The 25,776-nt window shown below is 39.4% G+C and overlaps 1 protein-coding gene across 11 annotated transcripts in view; it reads left to right on the top strand.

Moving 5' to 3' along the window:
• Window positions 1-8,817: 8,817 nt before the first annotated feature.
• The window catches only part of ZMYND11 (zinc finger MYND-type containing 11), a 123,770-nt gene continuing 106,811 nt past the window's right edge, over window positions 8,818-25,776 (top strand). For 3 of the 11 annotated variants that reach the window (XM_081129604.1, XM_081129613.1, XM_081129616.1), the window contains exon 1: window positions 9,930-10,017. The gene's annotated coding sequence lies outside the window, so the exon portion shown is untranslated. Of the gene's footprint in view, window positions 8,947-9,073; window positions 9,491-9,929; window positions 10,018-25,776 lie in introns of those variants that run through there. The other 8 variants (XM_081129609.1, XM_081129606.1, XM_081129607.1 and 5 more) reach the window with 7 other exon arrangements.

A 25,776-nucleotide genomic window follows, 5' to 3' on the forward strand; every position in this document is an offset into this window, starting at 1 on the left:
GAATGTGTAGATTGCTTTGAGTAGTATAGACATTTTAGTGATGTTAATTCTTCCAATCCATGAACATGGTATATGCTTCCACTTATTCATATCTTCCTTAGTTTCATTCTTCAGTGTCTTATAATTTTCTGAGAATAGGTCTTTTATATCCTTGGTTAAATTTATTCCTAGGTATTTTATTCTTTTTGAAGCAATTGTGAATGGGATTGATTTTTTAGTTTCCCTTTCTGATAGTTCATTATTGTTGTTTAAAAATGCAACTGATATTTATTTTGTACCCTGTTACTTTACTGAATTCATTTATTCAGTTCTAGTAGTGTTTTGGTGGAATCTTTAGGGTTCTCTATATACAATATCATGTCATCGCCAATAATGACATTTTTACTTCTTTCTTTCCAATTTGGGTGTTTTTTATTTCTTCTTCCTGTCTGATTGCTGTGGCTAGGACTTCCAGTACTATGTTAAATAAGAGTGGTGAAAGTGAGCATCCTTGTCTTGTTCCCCATCTTAAAGGGAACAATTATAGTTTTTGCCCATTGAGTATGATGTTGGCTGTGGGTTTGTCATAAATGGCCTTTATTATGTTGAGGTTACATTCCCTCTGTACCCACTTTACTAAGAGTTTTTATCACATATGGGTGCTGGATTTTATCAAATGTGTTTTCTGCATCTATCAATATGATCATGTGGTTTTTATCCTTCAATTTGTTTATGTGGTGTAGCACATTTATTGTTTTGTGGATATTGTACCAACCTTGCATCCTAGGAATAAATCCCACTTGATCCTGGTGTATGATCTTTCTAATGTATTGCTGGATTTGGTTTGCTAATATTTTGTTGAGGATTTTAGCATCTATCTTCATTGTGGATATTGGCCTGTAATTTTCTTTCTTTGTCGTGTCTTTTTTGGAATTGGTATAATGCTGGCCTTGTACAATGAGCTTGGGAGTTTTCCCTTGTCTTGAATTTTTTTGAATAGTTCGAGAAGGCCAGGTATTAGTTCTTCTTTGAATGTTTGGTAAAATTCACCTGTAAAGCCATCTGGTCCAGAGCTTTTGTTTGTTAGGAGTTTTTTAAATTAATGCTTCAATTTCACTAGTTGTAAAGGAATACATTTCAAATTATACAAAGAATAGCTCAGACTTCAGATTCTGTCAATTGATAATCTTGGACTCAAGTCTGAGTTTAGTCACTTGCCAGCTCAGAACCTAGGTAAGATATTTCACCTTTTGAAATCTCCATTTCCTCATGATTAAAATGTGAGTAAAGAAGTTCTCAGTTGTTAAGGATGAAATGAGCTCCAGTTGTGAAGGGCAGCTCCCCCCCTACCACATGGAGCTCCAAATATTTTATTATGAATAAAGGTCCTTATCATGAAAGGTGTTAATGACTGAAAGTACATTTATAGAAGAAATGAACTTTCTAACTATAACTCCTCACTATATCATTCAGAGAGTTTTTTACCTTTATGAGCTGTATGAGTTCAATATCATTAAAATTTTCAATGCAAACAATTGAACTGACTTCTAGAATTTGAGTTTGAGGGAGAATTTACATGAAATGTTATGAGCACTTTCTTCTACTTGGATTCCAGCTTATTCTATTGGATTGCTGTTTTCATAAAGAACAAACATACATGTCTGGTTTCACTTTTACTTTTATTCTTCAAAAAAATCCCAATCATGGAATCTGAAGACCAATGCTGATAAGTTGAACACTATGAAAGTGTCAATATTTAATTTCTTGACCTAAACAACTGGCTTTAATTAAATACTGCTCTGAACAGTAGAGGTGTTCCTCATTTAACAGAGTAAATGTATTAATAGAAATTTTAATTGAAAATAAATTTTCTGTTAACTGTATTATACATTGCTTTTGAGGGTAGTCTTATTACTATTAAATACCATTTAAATTTATATAACAGGTCTTTTAACATCAAATATTTTATTTTCAGAATAACATTTTTTATAATCATAAAATGGATACAAAATCAATAAAATAAAAATATTATAAAGGAAAAATAAATCACATATAGTTTTATTTGCCAGACATAAATATATTTATTATTTTATCATATCCCCTTCTTGTCTTTTTTCTTTTAATATGTATGTTTATTTTTATATGACGTGATCATTTTCTCTAATGTATATCCTAGTTTTTCACTTAACATAGAAAAATAAAGTTTATCAACAACTTTTTAAATTTACATAAATCCTATCTATGAATAAGTCACTATTTAGCTGTGTTGTTATTGTGTGTGTGGGGTGGGGACTCGGTGAGAACTTGCTGACATAATGGGCAATTTATATAAAGGATTCCAAAATGTGTTTAACCCATAACAACTAAGCACCTCTAGTAGAAAATCTTGGTTAAATATTAAATAGATATAAATACATATGCACTTAAAATAAATAGCAGGAGTTTATTTTAGTTATGGACTTACCTAGAATGGACACACTAAAACAGTTTTATAATTAGCATTTGGCATATTAGTAAATATAAAAGAAATTCTACACTTACTCCTAAATCTTGTGATCTATGGATTCAATTACTCTCCGTTTCAGCAACAGTCCTTTAAAAAAACAACACAAAACAAAACAATTAGCGATAAAAAAAAAAAAAGTGTTCTAAGTTTCACTTTTTCTTTTACCTTCTTTGCCCATATTCTGCAGGAATTTTCAAAATACAAATAAGTGAATACAAATAAGAAAGGACAGTCTACCCTGAATGACGTTGTGTGTGAAGGTTAATTGGCTTCCCCAGTGAGAACGGAGACAGAACAAGCCTCGACTGCAGGAGACAGCAAACCAGCCAGGGGCAGAAACAGAAAAATGCATTCATTGGTTTTTACACACAGCTGTCGAGGAAGCGGAACTTCCTGCTTGAAATTTGTAGTACACTTAAATAAAAAGAAAAGGGAAGTTATGGTCTTTAAGATTTCTTTAACTTTAAATACTGCACGCAAGCAAAAGAGACCGTCAAACTGTAGATGCAGATGAATTTCCAAGTAATTCAGGAAATACTTTTGGACCGTAGTAATTTTTAAGAAAGTGTAATTTAGCACTATGATTATTTCCTTTTCATTTCACTGTTTTCCTAGATTTTTACTTTCTACACATTTCACCTGAGAGATCTAAAATGTTTTATATATTTTTCTTCAGCTCTTTAAGGGACTTTTCACTGGGCAATTCAGTGAGATACAGGTATTTCCTTTAAACAGCAGAGAGAAGGTAAGAATACAAAAGGTTATTTTATATTTTCTTCTAGAAGGTAATTTTCTCATGAACCGTTTATTTAGAATTGTTACCTGTAATGTTCCTGTACCCTAAGGCTTTTTATTTTTATTTTTTTCTTAAATTTTATATATATATATATATCTTTATTGATTTCAGAGAGAGGAAAGGAGAGGGAGATAGAAACCCCTATGATGAGAGAGTCATTGGGAATCGAGCGAGCCCACAACCCGGGCATATGCCCTGACGGAGAATCGAACCCCGATCTCCTGGATCCTAGGTCGATGCTCAACTGCTGAGCCACTCCCGGCCGGGCCCCTAAGGCTTTTAAAAATGTATCTCAACTCCATTGGCATTACAAACCTGAAACATGAATAAAGATAATGTAACTTTTAATTTTATGTCAATTATCCGAATGTGGAGGAGATCTTCTCCAAATATTAGAAAATAGAGGATCTTTCAGAACAAGGTTAAATTCCAAGTGACTGATAGAACACTGATGTTTTCGTAGACATGAATTTGTGTGGGAAGGGACATAACTATCCAATCACAACTGTCATGAAGCTGAAAGAAGGGAACAGAAAAGAAGATCGTAAATACCGTATTCCACAGCACCGGGTTTTCAAAAAGCTCAGAGTATTTCCCACAGGTTCTCATTTGTGACTACAATAGGTGGCAATGAGGGAAAAGAATTTCCGTAAATCGGAGCATTGAGAAGGGCCTCGGTTCACAGCGGCATGTAGTCGGTCATGTTCATCGCCATCGCTGAGAGCAAACCTTAGCAACAGTGGGCGATGCTGGTGTCCCCTATTTTAATATAAACTCCCAACATGTAATTCTTCATAAGACTGTCCTGTGTGTAAAATGTGACTAAATGTTGTCCTTCCTAAAAAGTGACAGTATGCGGAAAAGGTATCCTTGAGGAGAGGTTAGGGGATGTGTATAAAAAGGTACGCGTGCATTTTCTGGTGTTTTAAATGTTTAAAATTTAAAGGACTCTACCAAGAGCCGATCAGTCTGATTCTGCCTTTGCAGAGGCCGGGAGTCACTTAAACCCAAACAAACCAACCACTGGAAGGGGAAGGCAAAGAAGAAAAACTAGGGGTAGAGAAAAATAAAGGTGCATGAATCAGAAAGAATATCTGATATAAGAGTCTTCCCAAAGGCGAGGTCAGAACAGGCAGAGACAACAGGACTCCAGAAACAGGTGTGAGAACGGCCCTGGAGTTCCTACAGCTTTTGCGCTTGTGGAAACTTAAAGCGCAGTCAGTAAACCTCTCTCACCTACAAGGGAGAAAACTGGTGCCTGGAGAGGTTGCCTTTCGCCAAAAGTTATGTAACTAGTCAGAAGCAGTGTCTGGGAAAGTGGCTGCTGGGGTTCACGCAAACTGATATTTAAATGTCTTCTGTCCAGATTCTGGCAGTTAGGTCGGAGTTGGATGAGAAACAGTGGTTACCCCTGGTTCTGTCCTGGGGCTTGGCTGATAGACCCCAAGGGGTGAAGAGGGATGTGGAGGTGAGTGACTCACCTGCACACCCTTTCGTCCTCAGGTTTCCTGATTTTACTGTCCTGTGTGCTGGGCTCGAGGTTGTGGTGAAAGGGGGGAATATTTTACAATCTTCAGCTCATTTAATATCTGTGTTTACCCTGTAAAGTGGGTATTATTGTCCCAATTTTACAGATGATAATAGCAGCCAGAGCTATTAATTATTGAGCAGTTACTTGGTCAGGCACTAATATGAGAATTATACATGCATTTTCTCATTTAATCCTCACAACAACTTTATGAAATAGGTGAATAGTATTCCGACTTTAAAGATGAAATAAGACACAAACTGGTAAATAACTTGTTCAAGGTTAACAGCGAGAGAATGTTGAAGTTGGAAATTTTAATCCAAGTAATCTGATGTCAAAAATCTATGCTCCTGACAAATGGGGAAGTCAAGGCTCATAAGGTGAAATCACTTCCTCAAGGTCTCACAGGGAGTTGGAGTTGGAACTCAGGTGCTTTCTGCCAAAGCCATGCTCTTTCTGCTGTGCTGTGCTAGAGAATAGAGACAAGGAGAAGGGTAGGATCCCATTTTGGAGGGGAAAAGACACACATTCGCAAACACCGTTTTCATCTTGTGTGATGAGTTGGTTTCCTTTAAATGTTCTGAAGCATATTAACCAGGTGTGGTAGGTCCTACTTCCAATAGGTACTGTACACGCACAGACAAAATCAGGAGATGAATTGAAGGAGCCACAGGCAGGGAGTGCCGAAGAAATGCCTGGGCAGGAGGAGCAGGCCTCATGAGCACTGTCCAAAGGAGCCACACAGGCAGTGTGGGAGACACGCCTGCTCCTCCTGCCCAGGCCCAGGCTTTTCTTCCCGTAAAATAGAGCTGTTATTTTATCCTGGAAGGTTTTTTAAATTAAAATATGTACAGTGCATGCTTCAGGCTTAGCCACAAAGGATCACAACTTCGGTGAATGGTAATTGCTATTACAAGGTTTTGGTCCACAACCTTCTGCAAAACATGAGTTTTTAGCCTGGCTAATTTATTTTTAGGGAAGGTAGGGAAAAACTGTATTCATATCTAAAATACCAGTATCTAATACAAAATACTACAGAAAAATCCAATCAGAAGTCAGAAAGGTACAGAATAAAATCAAAGGAGATTTGTAAAATGGAAGCACAGTCCTAGAAAACATTTTATTGACCCCTGAGGTATTATCACTCTGCACTCTGTAGTGGCCAGCTCCACTGCCACTCACGTCAGCCTCTCTTTCATTAAATGGGGGTTTTAATCCTCTTTGTGTGTGTGTGTGTGTGTGTGTGTGTGTGTGTGTATGGGGGACTGTCGCATATGTAAGAGATGACATTCCCAGTAGGCCACACATCCCCGTGGATGTGAGTTTTGACTCCCTCCTGCTCTCCCACATCAGGAAGCACCTCTAAAAGCAAATGAGCGCAGAGGATGTGGTCACAGGGGCACCCTTGGATTTACACTCACCTAGTTACTTGCAACAGTTTAGTACAATCACTAGTAACTAATTGCTTGGGTAATATCCTACATGGCAAAACTATGAGTTTTATAATATTGAACACAGACAAATCTTTACTTCTTGATTCTTCGTTTCTTGGAACCTCGAATTCCAGAATGGGTGCTATAGAGCCCTGGGTTCCTCAGAGAGATCACAGGCGCTGTCTCTGAAGGACACTCCTCTGATCCGTATCTGTTTTCTACAATGAGTATACAGATAAGATTTCATTGCCTTACTATTGTGACGATATAGTAAATGTAAGGTTATAATTACTTAAACTCACTTTACGTGAGTGTAGTTTATTCTCACTGATAAGTAACACATTTGTAACATTTGTAAACCTTTTTTTTGTGTGTGGTGAGATGCTTCTATGACAACTATCCACATATAGTTTACATTTATTTTTATTAGCTTTGATTGCCCGATAGTTATATTTTTTGGCTTTTTATATAAATTTTGGGATGTGAACTATGTATAGATTGTAGCCACAAATCTCTCTATATACTAAACAAATCAATGGAAAATAAGATTCTATATGACTTAATTTTATAGTTATATATTCCTTCAAGTTAGGGATATCTACATGGTGCCATTCCATACATAGGCAATAACCAGTCTCAGAGGCTAGTTACTAGTAATTTTTCTCTGGATTATGAACTAAGATTTTTTTCAAAGAAGATACCTGTAACCCAAAGAAATATACACTGATAATATTTTCTTCCTTCTAATATTTAAAATGGAAATCATATGCATATGTAATTTAATATTCCTGTTCAATTGATAGTCTCTAAAGTTAGATTTTTATCTTATTTTCATTTGATTTTATTGATATTACAAAAATTGTGATGAGCGTAATTTTTAATTCATCAGCTAGTTCTGAATGCCAAATATTTCTAAGTTCCAAATATTTAGAAAAAGTGGCTCACCCTGGGTAGTTACACACAGTACCAGCTTTCTGCCTCCTCTCTCCCTTAATTTCATCCCCAGCCCCCACCCTGGGTAGTGAAGTTCAGGGGTCTGCTACAAAAGACCCGCTTCTAAATATATTAAAAACGGGAAAAATAATAATTTGGAGAATTGTGTTATCTCTCAACAAAGCCATGTTTGCAATCCTATTGTCTTGCCGCAGACTACAATTTCCTCTTTGGGGTGTCAGCAGCTTAATATTAACTTTCCTTCTATATACATTCTTGCGGTGACAATCCTAATGCCCTCCAAGGTACATGAATGCCTTGGGCTAACTAGAAACCTCCTGCATGGGTATGTAAAGGAGAAAAGTGTATTAATGTGCTTCAAAAAACTCACCCCAGGTATAGATACCTCTTCTGTTTTATGAACACACCCATGCACATGCACCCTAAGCAGGAAGAACATTACATGGCTCCTCTCAGGGTTTGGGAGAACTGCATTTACAAGATCCTTTACTCCACAGCCTTAAGCTATTAGCCTAAGTATAACATCATCTAATTAACATGTAGTTTTAATTAATATGCATTAAGAAGGACTACACTACTTGAGTGACAGAGCCACAGTTATTATGTTATTTAAGAGCAAAACACTAATATCTAGACATTGCTTTGTCATGTGCAAAGAGACCTTCAATTGTATCTGTGGCATTTCTCCATTTAACCACATTTGTTGGGGGCCTGGGTGTGCTATGAAGAACAAACCCTCTCGTCAGTATCTGAACACTAAAAATAAACATATCATTACAAATAATTTTGTGTTACGGAGATAAACAGAGAGGGTCGATTTAGGTTGGGGGCTCAGAAAGGTTCTTTTTGGAAAAAAAGTGACAATTGAGCAGAAACTTGAAGAATGAATTAGGGGAAGTATGTTCTGGAAGAGGAAACAAACTTGGTGCCTTCCAGAGATGGAGTTATGCAGTCACTTCTTTCCTGAAAGGTAAGCTTCCTCCTATACATACAAGATGTTGTCTTACTTGAGTTGCCTCAGTGAAATAATGTGGAGCCATACAGTCCTCTGTTTTATGGATGACTTTTTTTTTTTTTTTTTTTAAAAAGCATGATTTACTTAAAGCTGTTTATTGTTAGAATTCCTGGTCCAGCACTCCAGCTAGGTCTGGCTTGATTTTTATCTGAAATCCTTTAACCCCTCTGCTGAATTTTATTTATCTGAAAAATTAAAACGAGTTAAAATTATTTTGTGATGTCCCTTGAGATAACCAGAAACTCTCCGGGATGCGTTAGAGCTAGGGCCATGGATGGCTGAAAAATTGCTTCAATATCACCCATTTCTAAAATCTGTCTTAGAGACCAGCTATGAAAAAAGATTGATGAATTGGATTAGAATCCCAAAATTTCTTGTACAGCGTCTTCCCAATTATTTGCAGGTCCGTATGTCCAATAAGAATCAGAGCAAGAAATTTTGGCCCGTAGGTCTTCCATCCAAAAACTCCTAGTGGAGTAAGGTCATTAGGGAAAATATATGGAATCTGTAAAGGATGCTTATCTTTGAGACTTCCCTAAACCACATATTGGCGTCTTCTCTGGTTAGATGTAGAATTACAAACTAAGATAACCTCGTTCTCTTTGCACCCATTTGTAGTGTTTTTGCCCATTTGACAACGGGTGGTCCTGTTCTTCTCCAAGTCCTATTTGTGTGCCGTACAGAATAAGGAATTAGCCAAGCCCTGCGTTTCTTTTTGACGACAGGATTGAAAAGGTACTAAAACCAGACTCCCGGATTTGTTCATGTAAAAATGAATGCTTCGCGAAGCCTGCAGGCCGCTCGGCTGCTCGCGAGGAAACAGGTCCCGCGGCGGGAGCCGGCCCCGGGCTGGCGCCGCCGAGCCCGCGGGCCGCGCGCGGAACAATGCGGGCCGGGACCTTTGTGCGCCGCTCCGCGCCCGCGCGCCGGCACCTACGTAGCTTCCACGTGTGGGGATGTGAAGTGCATGTGCGGCGATGTGAGAATATGCTGGAACAAATTCGGGTAGAGGCGCCGCGGACAGGACGGAGGGAAGGTGGGTGTGGGCGTGCACGGCGCGGGCCGCCGGGAGGGAGCCCGAGCCCCAGAGCGCAGCGCGGCCGGCGCCGCACAATAAAGTCCGGGGGCGGGCGGAGGTGGAGGAGGCGGCCCGCGAGCGGCCGCCCGCGCGCACCCCGCCATGTGAGCAGCGCCGCGTCCTCGCAGGACGGAAACTTTCCCGGCGGCGGCGCCCCAACTTCCCGCCCCGCCCGGGCCCGCCGCTCCGCCAGGAGACCCCGTAAGTCCGGGCGGCGCGGCCTCCGCGTCCGCGGCCCTGCCGGCCCGCCGGCCGCCGCGCCTTCCCCTCGCCGGCGCCCGCGCGCTGCTGAGGTGCGGGCTGTAAACATGGCGCCCTGAAGCGCCGAGTGGCCGGAGGGCGGCCGGGAGACGCCGGGGAGAGCGCGAGGCCCAGCCTGTGGAACCGGGGAGGAGGGCGGCGGGGAGACGCCAGGGAGGCCTGGCCGGCGGGGCCGAGGAGACTCCGTGGAGGGCGGAAGGCCGAGGCCGGGAGGAGGGCGGCGGGGAGAGCGGGAGGCTGGGCCCGCGGAGCCGCTGAGAGCGGGAGGCCGGGTCCGTGGAGCCGGAGAGGAGGGCGGTGGAGGGCCGGGCAGAGCGAGCCCGCGGGGGCGGAGGCGGGGGCGGAGGCCGGCGGCCCCCCCGCGCCCGCGGCCCAGACCCGGGAGGAGGCGGCGCGGCGCGGCGGAGGGGCCGGGCGCGGCGGAGGAGGGCGGGCACCGCGGCAGCGGCTGGGACCCGAGCATAATGGTAGGCAGAGGCTCCGCGGCGGGCATGGGGCGCGGGCGCGGGCGGGGGCGGTCGTGGCTGGGGCGTCCGTGGCGTTGCCGCCGAGCTTTGTGGAGCCCCGGCCCGGCTGCAGCCTCCCGGGGCTTCGCGCGGGTGTGACCGCCGCTCGCCCTCTCGCGAACGGCCCTGAGTTGCCCACGGAGCTTTGTGTGCGGCGGACCCGGGCCTGCGGGGGTCCCGTCGGCGCCCCCTCGCCTCCGGTGGGCCGGCAGGGGAGGCCCGGAGGGGGGAGACCGTGAGGGGCCTGCTCGGGCGGAGAAGCCGGGGTGTCGCGTGAGCGTCGCACGCCAGGTCCGCCCTCCGCGCGCGGGCAGGCCCTGGGGCGGGCGGCCGAGATTCGAGATCTTGCGGAAGGCGGCCCCGTGAGTGTGAGAGGAGGGCGGGAGCGGGCGTTTGCAGTCGCGGTTCATTTTTTGGGAGCCATGGCCGAGGCTGGGCAGGCGGTCCCCAGAGACCCAAGCGAGCCTGGGTCCGTGTCCCCCGGGGCTGGGAACCCACGGTGGCGCGGCTTCCGCCGCCGCGGCAGGTCCCCCAGGCCGCTGGGACTGCCTGCGGGGTTCACCACTGCACGGGCGTGCGGAGAGCCGCTGCCGTACCGGGGTTCCTGGGGCGTCCCGGGGACCCAACTTCCACGTGGACTGCCCCCTCACGCCTCTCTTCTGGGCCAGCTGTGAAGGCGCTTTACGGTGTGGGCATGGTTCCGGGCATGTGCCTGGTACCCAGTGTGTGCTCATGATACCCGGTGTGTCCATTGGTGCCCGGTGTTGTTTATGGGTGTGGGCGTGATACTCGGTGCCTCCCTCCCATGGTGCGTGGTGCTTGGTGTTAATACGCGCTGTGCTTGTGATACTCGGTGTGTCCTTGGTGCCCTGTGTTACGTATGGTGTCTGAATAGTACCTGGTGGGGGCATGGGATACCCGGTGTTACATACGTTGTGTCCATGGTGCCCGGTCTGCACACATATATGTGTATATATGGTGTGTCTGTGGACTTGAAGCAGATGTCCAGGTAGCCTGTTCAAGGATGGGTGCCTGATGGTTGGAGGGGCCCACCTGACCCTCAGAGGTTTTGTACTGCGTCCTCTGGTCTGCTTCACCCAGGTGTTCTGCATTCTACAGTAAGCCATGTCCATGGAGCCAAGAGCTTGCTTAAAAATAATTTAATCTGTTTGTTGAAAGACAGAAAGTACATTTACAGTACTTATTTTCTTTTAAACTGAGAAATGTAGTAGTTGTAGCTTAGTAATTATGGGGTGCATACATAATCTTTTTAGGTTTTGGGGTCATCGGTGGTAATTAATGGTTGGAGGTTAGGGAGTTAGTCTTGGTTGTACTTTGAAAATCTGAGTGTTTTCTGGTTAACAAGGTCACCTTTGATTTTTTCGGGATTCTAATTTCTACAAGCATGAGATAAAATACAAGTTTTGGCCCTGACCACATGGCTCAGTTGGTTGGAGCGTCCTCTCCATACACCAAAAGGTTTCACGTTCGGATTCCTGGTCAGGGCACATACCTAGGTTGCAGGTTCAATCTCTGGTCCAACGGTGCATATGGGAGGCAACCAATTGCTTTCTCTCTCTTCCCCTTCTTCTCTGTTTAAAAATCAATAAACACATTCTCGGGTGAGGATTTAAAAAAAAAATATATATATAGCCCGGCCAGGCATGGCTCAACTGTTGAACACCGACCTAGGATCCAGGAAATCACGGTTTGATTTCCACTCAGGGCACATGCTTGGGTAGCCTGCTCGGTCCCCAGTTGGGGGCGTGCGGGAGGCAGCAGGTCAATGACAACTCTCTCATCATTGATCCCTCCCTCCCTCCCTCCCTCCCTCCCTCTCTCTGAAATCAATAAAGATATTTAAAATATATGTATGAGTTTTGTACAGGCGTGTGATTTTCTTGTTTTTGACTGTGCTGGTTACAGTCATCATTTTGCTGGGCTCTTCTTTATAAGATGGCGAGGCTAGAGAATCAAGGATTAGAAGATATGGGATGTGATTATGACAATAAAATATTTTTCTCGCTTAACTACCCGTGGTTAACAGGATTTCTATCTTTTACATGTACTTTTTTGCCATAGATGTTTTTATATGAAAACTGAATCTCCCTTTTACATCCTGTAATTGGGCGATTTATTTTTGCAGTTACCTGTTACAAGGTGTTTTAAAAAAATGCACGTAAGTGCTTCCAGCTTTACAAAGAAAGATCAATTTAAATGTTAAGACTTAGCACTTTTGTTCAGACTAAATAGTACTAGGATATCATTATGTTGATACTTTGAGTGGATGTCATCTTGCATGTGTTGGTGAATTGACATGTGTTGATTTGAACTCTCACCCTTTTGTAACCCTATCTCCCTTTCCTTTAAGGGTTGTTCAGATAGTATATAATAGAAACATTCATACTCTTTGGCATACCTTAACTGAGACACTAAGTGAAGCTAATTAAGAAATGTAACATTTGTAATGGAAGTAGCAAGTGCAGTCTAATACTGCTTAGAGCCCTAAACCTCTGGCGTCAGATTTTCCTTACTTGCCATTAGCATCCTTTAGTTGATTTCCACATGGAAAACATTTAAGCAAAGAGAATATATCCAGAAAAAAAATGAGAAAATGGACAGTAAGACTTATGATAGTTAAAAACTTTTCACTGTTTGGCAACCTTAACTTGGATTTAACATTGAATATATTTACAGGGTAATTAGATAATTTTGTCATTAAATTAGAGAGGTAGCGTAGTGGAGGTTAGATGGCTCGGGTCTGAATCTCACCTCTCTTATTTACTAGCAAAGTGATCTTGGGCAAATTACACACTTATCATGGCTGGTCTCAGTTTCCTCATCTGAAAAGTGATATTAGGTTATATTGTACTATAGGGTTATTTACCCATAAACGACTATTAGACTAATTTAATTCATTTGAGTTAAATTCACTGTTAACTAATAATTAAACTAGTGTGGAAAGGTGTGAAGCTCTGAAATTATAGGATGGCATACTCACATATGCCTTGTCTTACTAATTTGAATTGGACTGTTGTAGCATACCTCTGAATCTTTCACTTTAGTTTTCTCAGAAGGTTGGAAAATAAGCATTTGTTACATTCCTTGGGCCTCATTTACTTGAAGCAATTTTAATGACCTTTCTATCATTACTTTTTTTAAACTTTTTAAATTGTGATAAAATATGCATAACATAAAATTTGCTATCTTAACCATGTTCAAGTGTACAGATCAGTGATATTAAATACATTAACACTGTTGTGCAGCCATTACCATCATTCATCTCCATAGCTCTTTTCATCTTGTAAAACACACTCCATATCAATTAAACACTTAACTTGCCATCTCCCCAGCCCCTGGCAGCTGCCTATCATTACTTCTTAATATTTGATGGAGAATATAGGTAATTGAAGTACATAGTGTGAGCGTTCTTATTTTAACCATTGGTTTTAAATTAATATTTTTTTCTTCTCCTACATCTGCCACCCTGTCTGTAACTGCTTCAGGTTGTATGTTTTATATTTGCTTGAAGCAGATGGACTTTCTAAATAAAGAAGCACTCACTGCTTAGCATCTCTAATTTTTTTTTTTTTTTTTTTAGCATCTCTTGATTTGATCATTGTGGAACTAATCCCTCAAACATTTTTATTAGGAATTTTGTCAAGAAGTAAAAAATAACTGATGTGAGTTTAATTTCTACCTGTATCTCTTGCATAACTTTCAGTTACTTCCTTGCACTGATGGTGCCAAATTTTCAAAACAGTTTAAATCTTCTTTGGTGCAGTGATTCTGTGAAGATTATTAGTGATTTGAAGGTTCTTCACATCAGTGATATAGCTTCCTTTGGTTTTGATTTTAGAAATGTTTTGGTATCAATAAGTTTATTACACAAAATATAATAATTTGTATCACATATTGTATGTTTACCGTGTCTCAGCCACTGTGCAAATTTCTTTACATACACTGTCCCACTTTTAGAAGTACTGCACATGATTATCTTAAAAACATAGCAGTCTTCCTTTTAATTATGGAAGGCCCCACCTCCTATAACATCTCCATCCTAGCGCGCACACGCTAATGAGAAGTGAGTGAACTAGGAGTTTTGTGAGAGAATGTGATTCATATAACAAAATCCCCGTAATAAGAGGTAAAGTGATAAAAATGAAGATAATGGGAGATAAAAATCAAAATCTAAATATCCAGTAGTATAGTCTTTGAATAATCAAGTCTTAACTAATGTTTTAAACACGAATGTACTGCCTTAAGGGAAGATCTTTTTGCATGTGTGTGCGCTATTAGTTTCTATTGTGAAAATACTATACAGTATTTAATATCAAAATTACTTAAAAATGCAAGTAAATAGTCTGTAAAATAAAATTTTTGGAAATTAAAAAATATTTGTATATCCCATTATTTAGTAGGGAAATTTAGCAAATTGTTAGATATTTAATTTAGTTTTATGAAGAATATGATTTATGTGGAACTAATAACTAATTAGATATTTAGTTACTCTTTCATTCTATTTTGGGGTATATTTTCTGTTCAATAAATAAATGGCTAAATGTTTCCCTACCTTTATGTGAAATTAAAGAAAGACATGACAAAGGTAATGGAATGTTGTTATATGAGCATTTTTAGGGAATCATTGACTCATATATTTATGTGCCTGGTATACATTATTTGGAAAATGTCTGGTCCTGAAAACTTGTATACAGTGTGTGTGATGTGTTTTTTTTTGTTTTTTTTTTAAAAATATCTTTATTGATTTCAGAGAGAGGAAGGGAGAGGGAGAGAGAGATAGAAACATCAATGATGAGAGAGTTGTCATTGATCAGCTGCCTCCTGCATGCCCTGACTGGGGATCAGATGGAGCCCGCAACCCGGTTACGTGCCCCGACCAGGAATTGAACCACAATCTCCTGGATCCTATGTGGATGCTCAACCGCTGAGCCACACCTGGCCAGGCTTGTTTTTTTTTCTTTTTTGTAAACTGAGTAGTATTTAAGTATAGTAGATAAAATAGTTTTGTTTTAAATAAATACTTTTATGGTTCAGGTTACTCCATAATCCATTTCAAAAGATCACATTAAAATAATATATTGTATTTTTTACAATGGGTAGAATGTTTTAATCTCTTGTTCATTCATTAAACATTGTTATTTATTGAAACTACTGTGTATTGGACCCTTGCTAAGTAGCATCATTATTGAAGCAAGTGCAATGAAATGTGACAGAAGAAAGTGTATATTCTGTGGAGCAATGTATGTGAGTTAAGGTACATTGTATTTCAGCAAAGATTACTTTTGAGGGTGTGTGCTTTTTTATCCTCACCTACGGATATTTTTTCCATTGCTTTTCAGGGAGAGAAGGAGGGAGGGAGAGAGGGAGAGAAAAACATGGATGTGAGAGAGAGACATTGATTGGTTGCCTCCTGCACGCGCCCAGACCGGTGCTGGGAATCTAGCCTGTAACCAAGGTACATGCCCTTGGTCAGAATCGAACCTGGGACCCTTCAGTCCTCAGGCTGACGCTCTAACCACTGAGCAAAACCAGCTAGGGCTACTTTGAAGTCTTAATGATGATTTCTAATTTTGTGATTTCACTGTTAATTACCTGAGAATTTTTAAAAACAACTTTGTTATGAATTTTTATGTTCTCCAAATATTTTCTAAGCATTAAGTGAAAGGTGGGCCCACTTAAAATTTCTGATGTTTTTTCTAGTTTGATCTACTTGTATGCTAAGTAAATTTAAAATATAATTTGAAGAAGGAAGATTCTTTTTTCCTAGTTCAAACATTTATCATGTAAACACTAAAAAAAGATATCTGCAAATATCTTTTAATGGATATGTATTGAGATTGGGAGGTCTTACAATTAGGATTAAAATGGTATATATATATTTTTAATATATCTTTATTGATTTCAGAGAGAGGAGGGGAGAGGGAGAGAGAGAGTTGAAACATCAGTGATGAGAGAGTCATTGATTGTCTGCGAGCCCACAACCTGGGCACGTGCCCTAACCGGGAATCGAACTGCTGTCTCCTGGATCCTAGGTCAATGCTCAACCGCTGAGCCATGCCCGGCCGGGCTAAAATGCTATTTTAAAAATGGCTTAAATACATTTTAATTTGACTGTGTAGATGTATTATGTCCCTTTAGAAATCTCTAAGCAGTTTTAGGAAGCTGTGTTACATCATAAACTTTGCTTGTGGCAGCACCATTTTTTTTAAAAAAAGGTGTCACTTGTTGAGCACCTACTATGCTAGGCAATTTACTTACTCCATTTCTCCTCACAGCAGCATGAGGGAAGTAGTATTACAGTATGATTATATGACAAATCCCAAAATTATACTACAATTATAAGTATTCTATAATGTATAATAGACTCAGGAGGAGGATGTTACCCGTGCCTGAGGTCACACGGAATACATGACCAAGTGGGTGTTTGAATTCAAGTGTAAAACGACCAAAACCTAAGGCTGCTATCTCCTAAAATGCTGAAGTCCTTGAATCTTTGTATTGATGCACCCTCATCTCCCAAATGTATTTTTATTTACTTGTGTGCCAAAGTGGGGGATAATAAAAGAATGTAAAACTAAGCTCGTTCTCTATACAAAAGTAGGAGATGGAAAGAAAAGGAATACTAGAAACCTGGTAATCAGAATGTTCCATACGTAAAGTTCTGATTAATTCCAGTTTCACTGGTTATCTAAGAATGAGCATCTATAATTGGTTTACTTTCTTGTCACTTTTGGCAGCTTGTATTATGAAGATATTTGGCATAGGGCGGGAGGGGAGGAACCTACAACTTTAATACTTACGTATAGTAGAGAAATGTTGGAAAATGTTCAGAATTAACTCCAACACCAAAGTGTTCTTGCTGTCTGAGAAGGGGAGTCATTGTCTTGAGGAATCCTTTAGCATTCCCTATGCTGAATAAGTTCAGTTTGTATTGAAATAACTAATTTCTTGAAAGTTGCTCTAAATGTGAAGGCTTTAGAGTTCTGTAGGTGTTTACCATCAACTAAAATACCAGAATCATATGGTGAAGAGAGAGATCAACTGAGTTGTAGCATTCACAGATTCACATCCTGATATTCATCAGTGGAGATGTTACATAGTAAATGTGACTTTCTTGTTAAATAGTTAAAGATTTTAAAAAAAGAAATCTTTTAATGAAGGCTCAGCATGGGGAAATGCGTTGCATGGGGAAGTTCAACTTGAACGCTATTATGAACTTTTTAGTTTTTTTAGTAGACGGATTTATCCGCCTGTTGATTTATTTTCTCTCAAAACTGTATCTGAGAAATGCTGTTTAGGAGATTAAGTCTTTAATTTTGATTTTTGACATGGAGCCCTTCTTGAATTAATATAAAATATACCTAGATTGACCAGTTCTTTTGGTAGAAACAAGTGAGATGAATTTTTGGGGGGATTTCCATTGATGTCATATTTAAAAGATTTTTGGGGCATTTTATTAATCAGTAGAGATTTTATCTTTTTAAATCACAGAGGACATAAAGTTTAAGGTGATTTATTTTCCTACTGTACTTACAGTTTAACATTTTTTTATGTTTAAAAAATAAGCACATTGAGTATTATGTCAAAATACCTGGTATGTTTTATTTTGAAATACTGTATCTAGTTATTTTACTATTCTTAACATAGATATTATACACACATAATATTAAGAGGCCTCTTGCTTGTGATCAATATTTATGTTGGATTGTTTCAGGTAAGAAACTTTCATTTGAATAATTTTAAAGTTAAACTTTATTTTCTTAGGATTACTAGTTTTAGACTTAAGTGACTTTTCAGGTGAATTAAAAGCTGAACAACTACCAATCTAATTTAAAGTTAGACTTTCTCTTGATTCATTTGCATATTTTAAACAAATGCTAATGAAAAATGTACTGTTTTAAGCCTTAGTTGCAGTAGTATTTGGATCTCACTCTTTTATATAAATTCTTTGGGGATTCTAGCTGACACATTGAAGCCAAGAGTGGCCTGACATACCATACAACTGGTTCTCAATCATGACTGAGCATCTGGATTACTTTTTTCACGTAATAAAAACATTAAATTAATCTCTGGAGGTAGATCTGAGCTCTTTTTTAAAGTTCCACAATTTTTTTTTTTTTTACTTTTCAAGTTTCAAATTTTTATTTTATTTTTTTAAGTAGGCTATGGTATATATGCCTTTTAAATATTTTTTTTTTGAGTGGCTTATAGAAAATGATGTACCCTGTTACCTTTAGCTCTATGTCTTAGAAATTCTTACAAGAATAATATTCATGAAGTTTTTTAAAGAGGATTGACAGCCTGAAAAATAAATTCTTCCTAGAAGAAAACCTCAGTTCTTTTCTGGTTCCTCTAAAATGCTCTTGTATTGTTGCTCTACTGTTGGTCATGGAAGGTGGATGGATATCAAAGGTAGGGTTGATGGGTGTTTGCTGATAGTTCTGCATCATGTCTGAGATGAATGATATTCAGGAGATAAACTGCCACTCAGTTTCAGTGTCTCTGGGCTTTTCCGTAATTTGAGCAGCAGCCTAGTGTTCTTGTGGGTACTGGAGTAAGCTTTCGACCCTAATAGGTATCGGAAAAGCTTGGATGTCTTTCCTAGACAGTCATGCCAACCATGGTGGGTTGTGTCTGTAGGCAGGACTTAGATCACAGAGAAGGTTTTTCGGCCTCTTAGTGATTTGGCTAACCCTGGCCTTTGTCTGGATTTCAGGCAATCCTTGGTATTCCTCCAGATTGGGGGTGTCATTTTCACTTATAGGTTGTTCCCCAGAGACTTGGGCATTGCAGGAACAGATCAGGTGTCTGAGCTGGGTACCAGAAGAATACGAGAGAAGAAGCTCTGTCACTTGACCACTGCTGGCCAATATCTGCACCTCTCCTTGGTTACTGTATTTCTGACTCGAGCATGCTGAGGTGTGACAGTGGCCTTGGGATCCTGTGGAGTGCCTGATAATGTCCACGGGTTTCTCTTCCTTCCTCTCTGCTGCAGTATCCATCAGTTCTGCAGAAGCCAGGTGGGATTTAAAGGAGGAGGGAGTGGCCCAGGGAGGTCTCATGGCCTGGTGCTGACTGTTGGAGTCTCCAACAAGGTCTGAGCCATGTTTCATTTGCTCTTCTGAGCATAGCGCACAGGCCATCCACAGCGGATTTCCCACTCGTGTCCTTTAACTGTTTTTTTCTTGTTTTTTTTTTTTACTCAGGTGATAGTTTTATCTGTTTTTAAACTGTGTTAAATCAGATTTTCTTAAATATATATCATTTTCTCAGTTTTAGATTACCAGATACATCCAAGAATTATATTAATTGCTGCTGTTAGTATTGCATTTTAAATAGAATCTTTTTATAAAATTTTACCTTGAGTAATACAGCGGGCATGTTAAATGGGCTTGCTATTACGAGTCAGTATTTGCTCTCAGTCCCAAATGTTATAAATAATAGGAAAGGAAGAGGACCTGAAGTTTGAGTCATAGAAGGTAAATGGCTTAAAAGTTTGGATTCTACCAATAGAAATGGTAAACTGAAAACTGGCCACTAGTCCCTGATCTTAGTCTCCACTCAGGAGGCCACAGGCTTTGTTCAGGTTCTTTTCCTTCACTTTAGCCCACTTTGGCCTCTCTTTCTTTCAGACAAGAAGAGACTGCATCATGTGGGAAGCAACTTATTTTACTCCAGGCCTGCCAGCCTGCACTCACCATCTCCTTTTGTCTTTCTCTTCACGTGTCCGTAGATGATTCACTCCAGAACTCACCTATTTTATTGTAATCCTCTTCTGGACTCACTCCCTTTCATTTGCATTGAAATACACTCAGACATCTCTTACCATTCCAAAATAAACACAACGAAAACAACTAAAACATTTTCTGAACTCTACACCCACTGCTCTGGTTGTCTTTTCTCCCCTTTATAAACTTTGTCCTTTCTGAACCCTCATCAAAAGCTTTGTCTTTCCTTTTGTTTTGCTGCTTTTCTCAGCCCAGCTTCTACCACCATCGAACAATTGGAGCTGTTCCTGAGAGGTCCTCGGGACCTCCAGGCTGCCAGAGGACCGACTTTCCTTTGTCCAGTCCATCACCCTCATCCTCAGCTTTATTTTTACACTAGTTCCCCTCATGGTTGCAAGATGGCTGCATCAGTTTGGGGCATCATATCTACACCTAACAATAGTCAAAGAAAGAAGATACCATTTCATAGGAGCTAAGACATCTGTCCTAAAAGTAGCCCTAGCACACTTTTCCCTCATTGAGTCATCATATACCAGGTGCTGAACCTGGTATCAGGTGATACGAAAGATGGAATTACCATGGTTGGTACAGACTAAACTAAGCTAAAATAGCTGTTGAAAGTCTAATCCTTCTGACCTGCTGAATTCTTCAGTGACTTCCAATTGCCATTAGGTTAAAGTCTCAAGTCCTTTATAGTGGTGTATGAAACTCCATATAACCTGGCCCCTGTGTACCATGCTTCCTTTATGTAGTCTGTCTTTGCTGCTACCTTCCTTGCCAGTCCTAAATATCTTAGTGGCCCTAGGTTAAATGTCAATTCTTGAGGGAAATTATAACGATCCTACAAGTTGAGGTAAAGGAACACAACCTTCTCTGTACCATTCTGTGCTGTACTCCCACAGCATCTGTACTCATAACAACCACAATTGTTGTTTAATGTAAATAAATGCTGACTGATTAAATGACCTGGGTATTCTAACAGAATAATGAAAAGAGTCGATGGTAGGGAGCTATAAAATACCCTTGACTGTCACTTAAGTATGGTTAAAACTAGTGTTGCATGTGCTGAAATAGCATTTGTATTAGCTTGTTAGGATACTACTTTTTAAACATATTTATAGAGTTTAATAACACAGTAGTAAAGTATAACAATATATTGTTAGCTTACCATTGTTAATATTTCTGTATGAAATTTAGATGTTTGGTATATTTGGGGATGAATTTTATACTTTATCAAGTATTATACTTTAATATTTCTTAGGAGGAGGGCAGTTATTCTATGAGAGAGGAGAAAGGCTGAAGCAGAATCTAATAAAGTAAATTATTTTCACTTTTATTCTCTCCTTTTTTATGGATACCTGCTTCTCAGACTAGAGAGGGACTCCTATTACTCTGCCTACCCACCCCACCTTCAGAAACGGAGGGAGAAAGTTGAGAATGTAGTCATAAGTGAAGGAAGTTGTTTGCCAGCTGCACCAAGGTTAGCCAAGGAGGCATGATGAATGTGAGCGCGCTCAGTGCCATTCTGGCAATTTTCAGAATTGAGCCATGTCTTACTTAGGCTGTGGCCATTTTAAATGCTGATGAGATGGGATTATTTTAAAAAACAAAGTGCCTTTGTTAACCACAGTTAATAATTATATACTTTTTTTAGTTTTCTTGAAACTCAATCTCTTCCCCTTCCTTCCCAATAACCTGTAAGTTTACTCCTTGACCTCACACTCCTTACACAGTGCCCTAGGCAGTCATTACAAACCAGTTAGAAATGTGAAATGAAACTAAACTTTTTTGAAACCTTTATTCCAGATTATTGGAAACATTTTAATTAAATTGAAACCTAGAAACAGACATTTTATTAAAATAACAGGTAATTGGCAACTTAGAGAGAGTGCCAGATTTACTGGCAGATATCATCAGTGTCTGCTGTTGCTTGTGTCCACAGTTGCTGTACACTTTACAGTGTGTAAAATAATTGTAAGATTTCAGATTTTCTTGAATATTTAATAATAAAATGTGTATACCTTTTCAAAGATATAATAAACTTGGAGATGTATGTTATATCAATTCAATCCTATAGTATGGAAAAGAAAATAACTAAGTTCTGTCCTGGCTGATGTGGCTCAGTTGGTTGGTTGTCACCCTTCACTTCCCTGTTAGGGTACATGCCCAGGTTGTGGGCTTGATGCCCAGGTTCCAGGCTCGATCCTCAAGGGGCATGCAGAAGGCAGCCAATCAACATTTCTCTGTCTCTTCCTCTCTTTTCTTCTCTCTCTAAAATCAATAGAAAAAGACATTTAACCGAATCATGCTCAGATGTGGAATGTCAGCCGAAATGCATGCTGTTCTGGATGACATTTGCATGGGTGCAGAGCACGTACCAGGAGTTTTTGTGCCATGTGCTGTTCTCACCCCATGCATGGACTTGCCATCTTTGATCTAGAATGTGGTGGTGTAATTTCTTAGTTGTTTCTCCCGTTGCTTATTCATTATAGCAAAATTCATATAGTAAAATAAGATTTGCTCCATTGTTATCTTTTATATGGACTGCTAAATAATTGAGGGTTTTTAAAAATTGTAGCTAATTTTCATATCAGAATCTAAGTAGTGGAAAACATCAGTTGTAAACTTGTCTAATTTCATGAATTTAAAGAGGTGATAATTTTAAAGGTAAATGTATTAGGAAAAAAGAGGTCAGTACAAATTGAGATATTACCTAGATCTTCTATTTAGAAGTATGTTGTGACAGTGTGCATGAAAGTATAAACCATTATTTGAGTTGTCTACCTTTTAAATCCATTCAGACATTTAATAAGCAAGATGTGTTACTTCTAGTGTAAACATCAGATAAAATTGACTTCCTTTTGTCTCTCTGCCCTTGAGTACCTTCAATATAGTGCTGTTGTGTACTCTCAGGTGTTTCTTATTCTATCAGTTCTGAAATCCAGAATTTCTATTTGTCATTTTCTTCAGATTTGAAGTTTATCATTCTACAAATATGACAAACTCCATTTGAAGAAAAAAAAGTATTTGAGAAATGAAGCATTCTGGTTAACTTAGTATGATTGCTATGTAATAAATGAATGGCTAATTAAAAATAATTTTAATATAAACATATACCTGATTTTGTAGATTTTTAAGTTCTTGGAAGGCAGTGATTATGTTATTTTAATTGACTTGTTAGGAGATAATATTATGAGCAAATTATAGGATCACAGTAATCCTTGTTTCTACCATGCGGACATTGAACATCAAAGTTGGTTATCTCTAACTGGAAATATCGTAAAACCTTCAGTTTTTCCATCTCCCTACTTAAAATGGTTTTCAGGAGTTTTATTTTATAATGTTATAAAAATGGCTGTTCAAAACATTTAAAAAGCAAAGATCACATTTTGTTATAATCAGTCAATTCTTTTTTTAAAAAACTACTTAAAAAAAAAAAGTCTATTGATTTCATAGAGAAGGGAGAGGGAGAACATCAATGATGAGAGAGTCATTAATCGGCTGCCTCCTGCATGCCCCTGATTGGGGACCGAGCCTGCAACCCAGGTGTATGCCCTGACTGGCAATAGAACCGCGATCTCCTGGATCCTAGGTTGATGCTCAGTGGCTGAGCCACTCCCGTCCGGGCTAGTCATTTCTTGTTATTTGCTATGGTAATGTTTTATAAAGTCACCAAGAACACTGAATTAGCCATTATTGACCCTTTTCTTCTTGGGGAATAAAGGGTTAGGTCTGTGAGCCTCTGGTCATGACATTTTTGTAAAACAGAATGCTGTTTCCATATATATAGGTTGGTTTACCAACATCCTTGTAAAACAATCCACACTCAGTGTTGGAAACCTGTTCTTCTACTATTTTCCTATATTAACATTTGTCTGTAGGTCCCCCCCCCCCCCCATAGTGTCTACCACCTTTTGAAACGCCACCCAGCTCTAGCTGAGGGGGGTTTAGTATTTTCCTGAACCTGGATAATGAAACTGTACATTTCTTTGGCTTTCAGCCTCCAACCCTCTGTTCCACTTTTTGTTGGTTGTCATCTTATGGATCCATGAATTTAGCCACTATTCCATCTTCTTTGTAGCTTCCTCACACACTCTAAATGTTATTTATTTAGCATTCTTCCAGAGTGCCCTCAGGCACTGATGGGACACTCCTCTTCCTTGTTCTGGGTGTATCTGATAGCTGTTAGCTTCATGACTGGGACCTAAATGAAACTCATTTGACATATCTCAGCATTCCTGTGCTCAGGAACACTGGGCAGCATCATGCCTGGGGCCATTTTAAACAGCAAAAGCAACAGAAACAAAAAATGTGGCACTAGATTGCAAAAAGGACACTTTTTGCAGTCTGAGCTGGAAGGAGAAGGCAGAGCGTCAACCTGCTCCACGGACTTAGCTGGGAACATGCACATAACTGCAGAAGGCCACAGGTGTTGAATGTGGGGTTACACATAATTTTAGCAAGTTGGTGAATTCATAAATATGGAATCTGCGAAAAACGAGAATCAACTAGATACAGTAAGCTAAAGTTTTTCTGTGTCAGGGTTTTTATGGTGATTTTATATCTTAATTATTTCATTTTATAAAAAGTTTTGTACTGAAATTTCATGGCTATAAATGAAATATAAGAAAATTCGTCTTATTTTGAGTTCTATTAATTGGACATTTTTTCCTCTCTAAATTTTCTCTCTTTTTCCAACCTACGTAGACCTTAATATACTCTAGGCCTTTGGTAAATTTGGCTTTAAAAAAAGGATCAGGATTTCTTTGTCAGAAAGCATTTCATATGATTTAAAGAGATTAAGATTTTATAGAGGAAAAGTGTACATTGTTTTAGTATGTGTTTTTTAAATTTTAAGTTGAGAAAGGTGATTGATGCCAACAGTAAAAATCTTAGAGGAAAAGATTGACAAATTTGATTACATAACAATTTAAAACTGAAAAACCTATTATAAACAAAGACAGAAACTGAGACAATATTGGCAACATAATGATGACCCAAAGGGTACCATTCTTCAGGTTTTTAAAGAATTTTGAAAAATTATTAAGAAAATGGCAAATGACACAATACCAGAGAACACAAACACTTTCCTAAGGAAGAGCTACTAATGTAAAAAAAAATTACTTGAAAAGATGTTTGGCTTCAATAGCAATCTTAAAAGCAAATTAAAACAGGATACCATTTTTGTACTTTTGGTTTTGGTGAAAATGAAAGCAAGAACAAATAATCTAAAAGGCTAATATCTATAATCGTTATTATCTAAAAACTCATACCCTATATTTAGAGGAGAGTTCCACCCTCTTCAACTATGACCAAAGAGGTGTTCTGATATTTTGGTGGACAGCACACTTAAAATAATTTTAAAAGGAAAAGAATTCTTTGAGAAAGATGCATACTTAAAAAAGATTGCTGTGCCATTGGGAGGTGAACACTGTGGGAAGAGATAGAAAATTAAAAAATCAAATACATGCAAAAAGCATGACCATTAGGTTTGCAGCCAGTGAGTTTGCCAACCCCCCTTCCCTCCCAAGGGACATTTGGCAATGTCTGGAGACATTTTTGATTGTCATGCCTTGGGGAATACTATTGGCACCCGATGGTCAGAAGCCAGGGATGCTGCTAACAACCTGTAGTTCACAAGAGAACCCCACAACAGTTACCTGGCCCTTGAGAGCCCTGAGGTTGAGTCCTGGAGTAGGGACAGGCAGCTTCTGTGTAACTCACTGAGGTGTTGATGTACTACTGCGTGTGATGATGGCTCTGAGTTACTAAGATAAGAAAATAAGATTGCTATATACTTCCTTTAAACAGGTATGGGTGTGCCTAACAAAAGTTAGATTTGCAGTCACATTATTTTAAGAAATGATTAATGCTTAAAGAAATCAGCACTTGGAAGATTTATACATCTTATTTTTGAAAATGATAATCTGGGCATTACTGAATTGTAGTGTTTTATTTACATGAGTCATTT

Source organism: Miniopterus schreibersii (assembly GCF_964146895.1).
Source record: "Miniopterus schreibersii genome assembly, chromosome: 1".
NCBI classification, from domain to species: domain Eukaryota; kingdom Metazoa; phylum Chordata; class Mammalia; order Chiroptera; family Miniopteridae; genus Miniopterus; species Miniopterus schreibersii.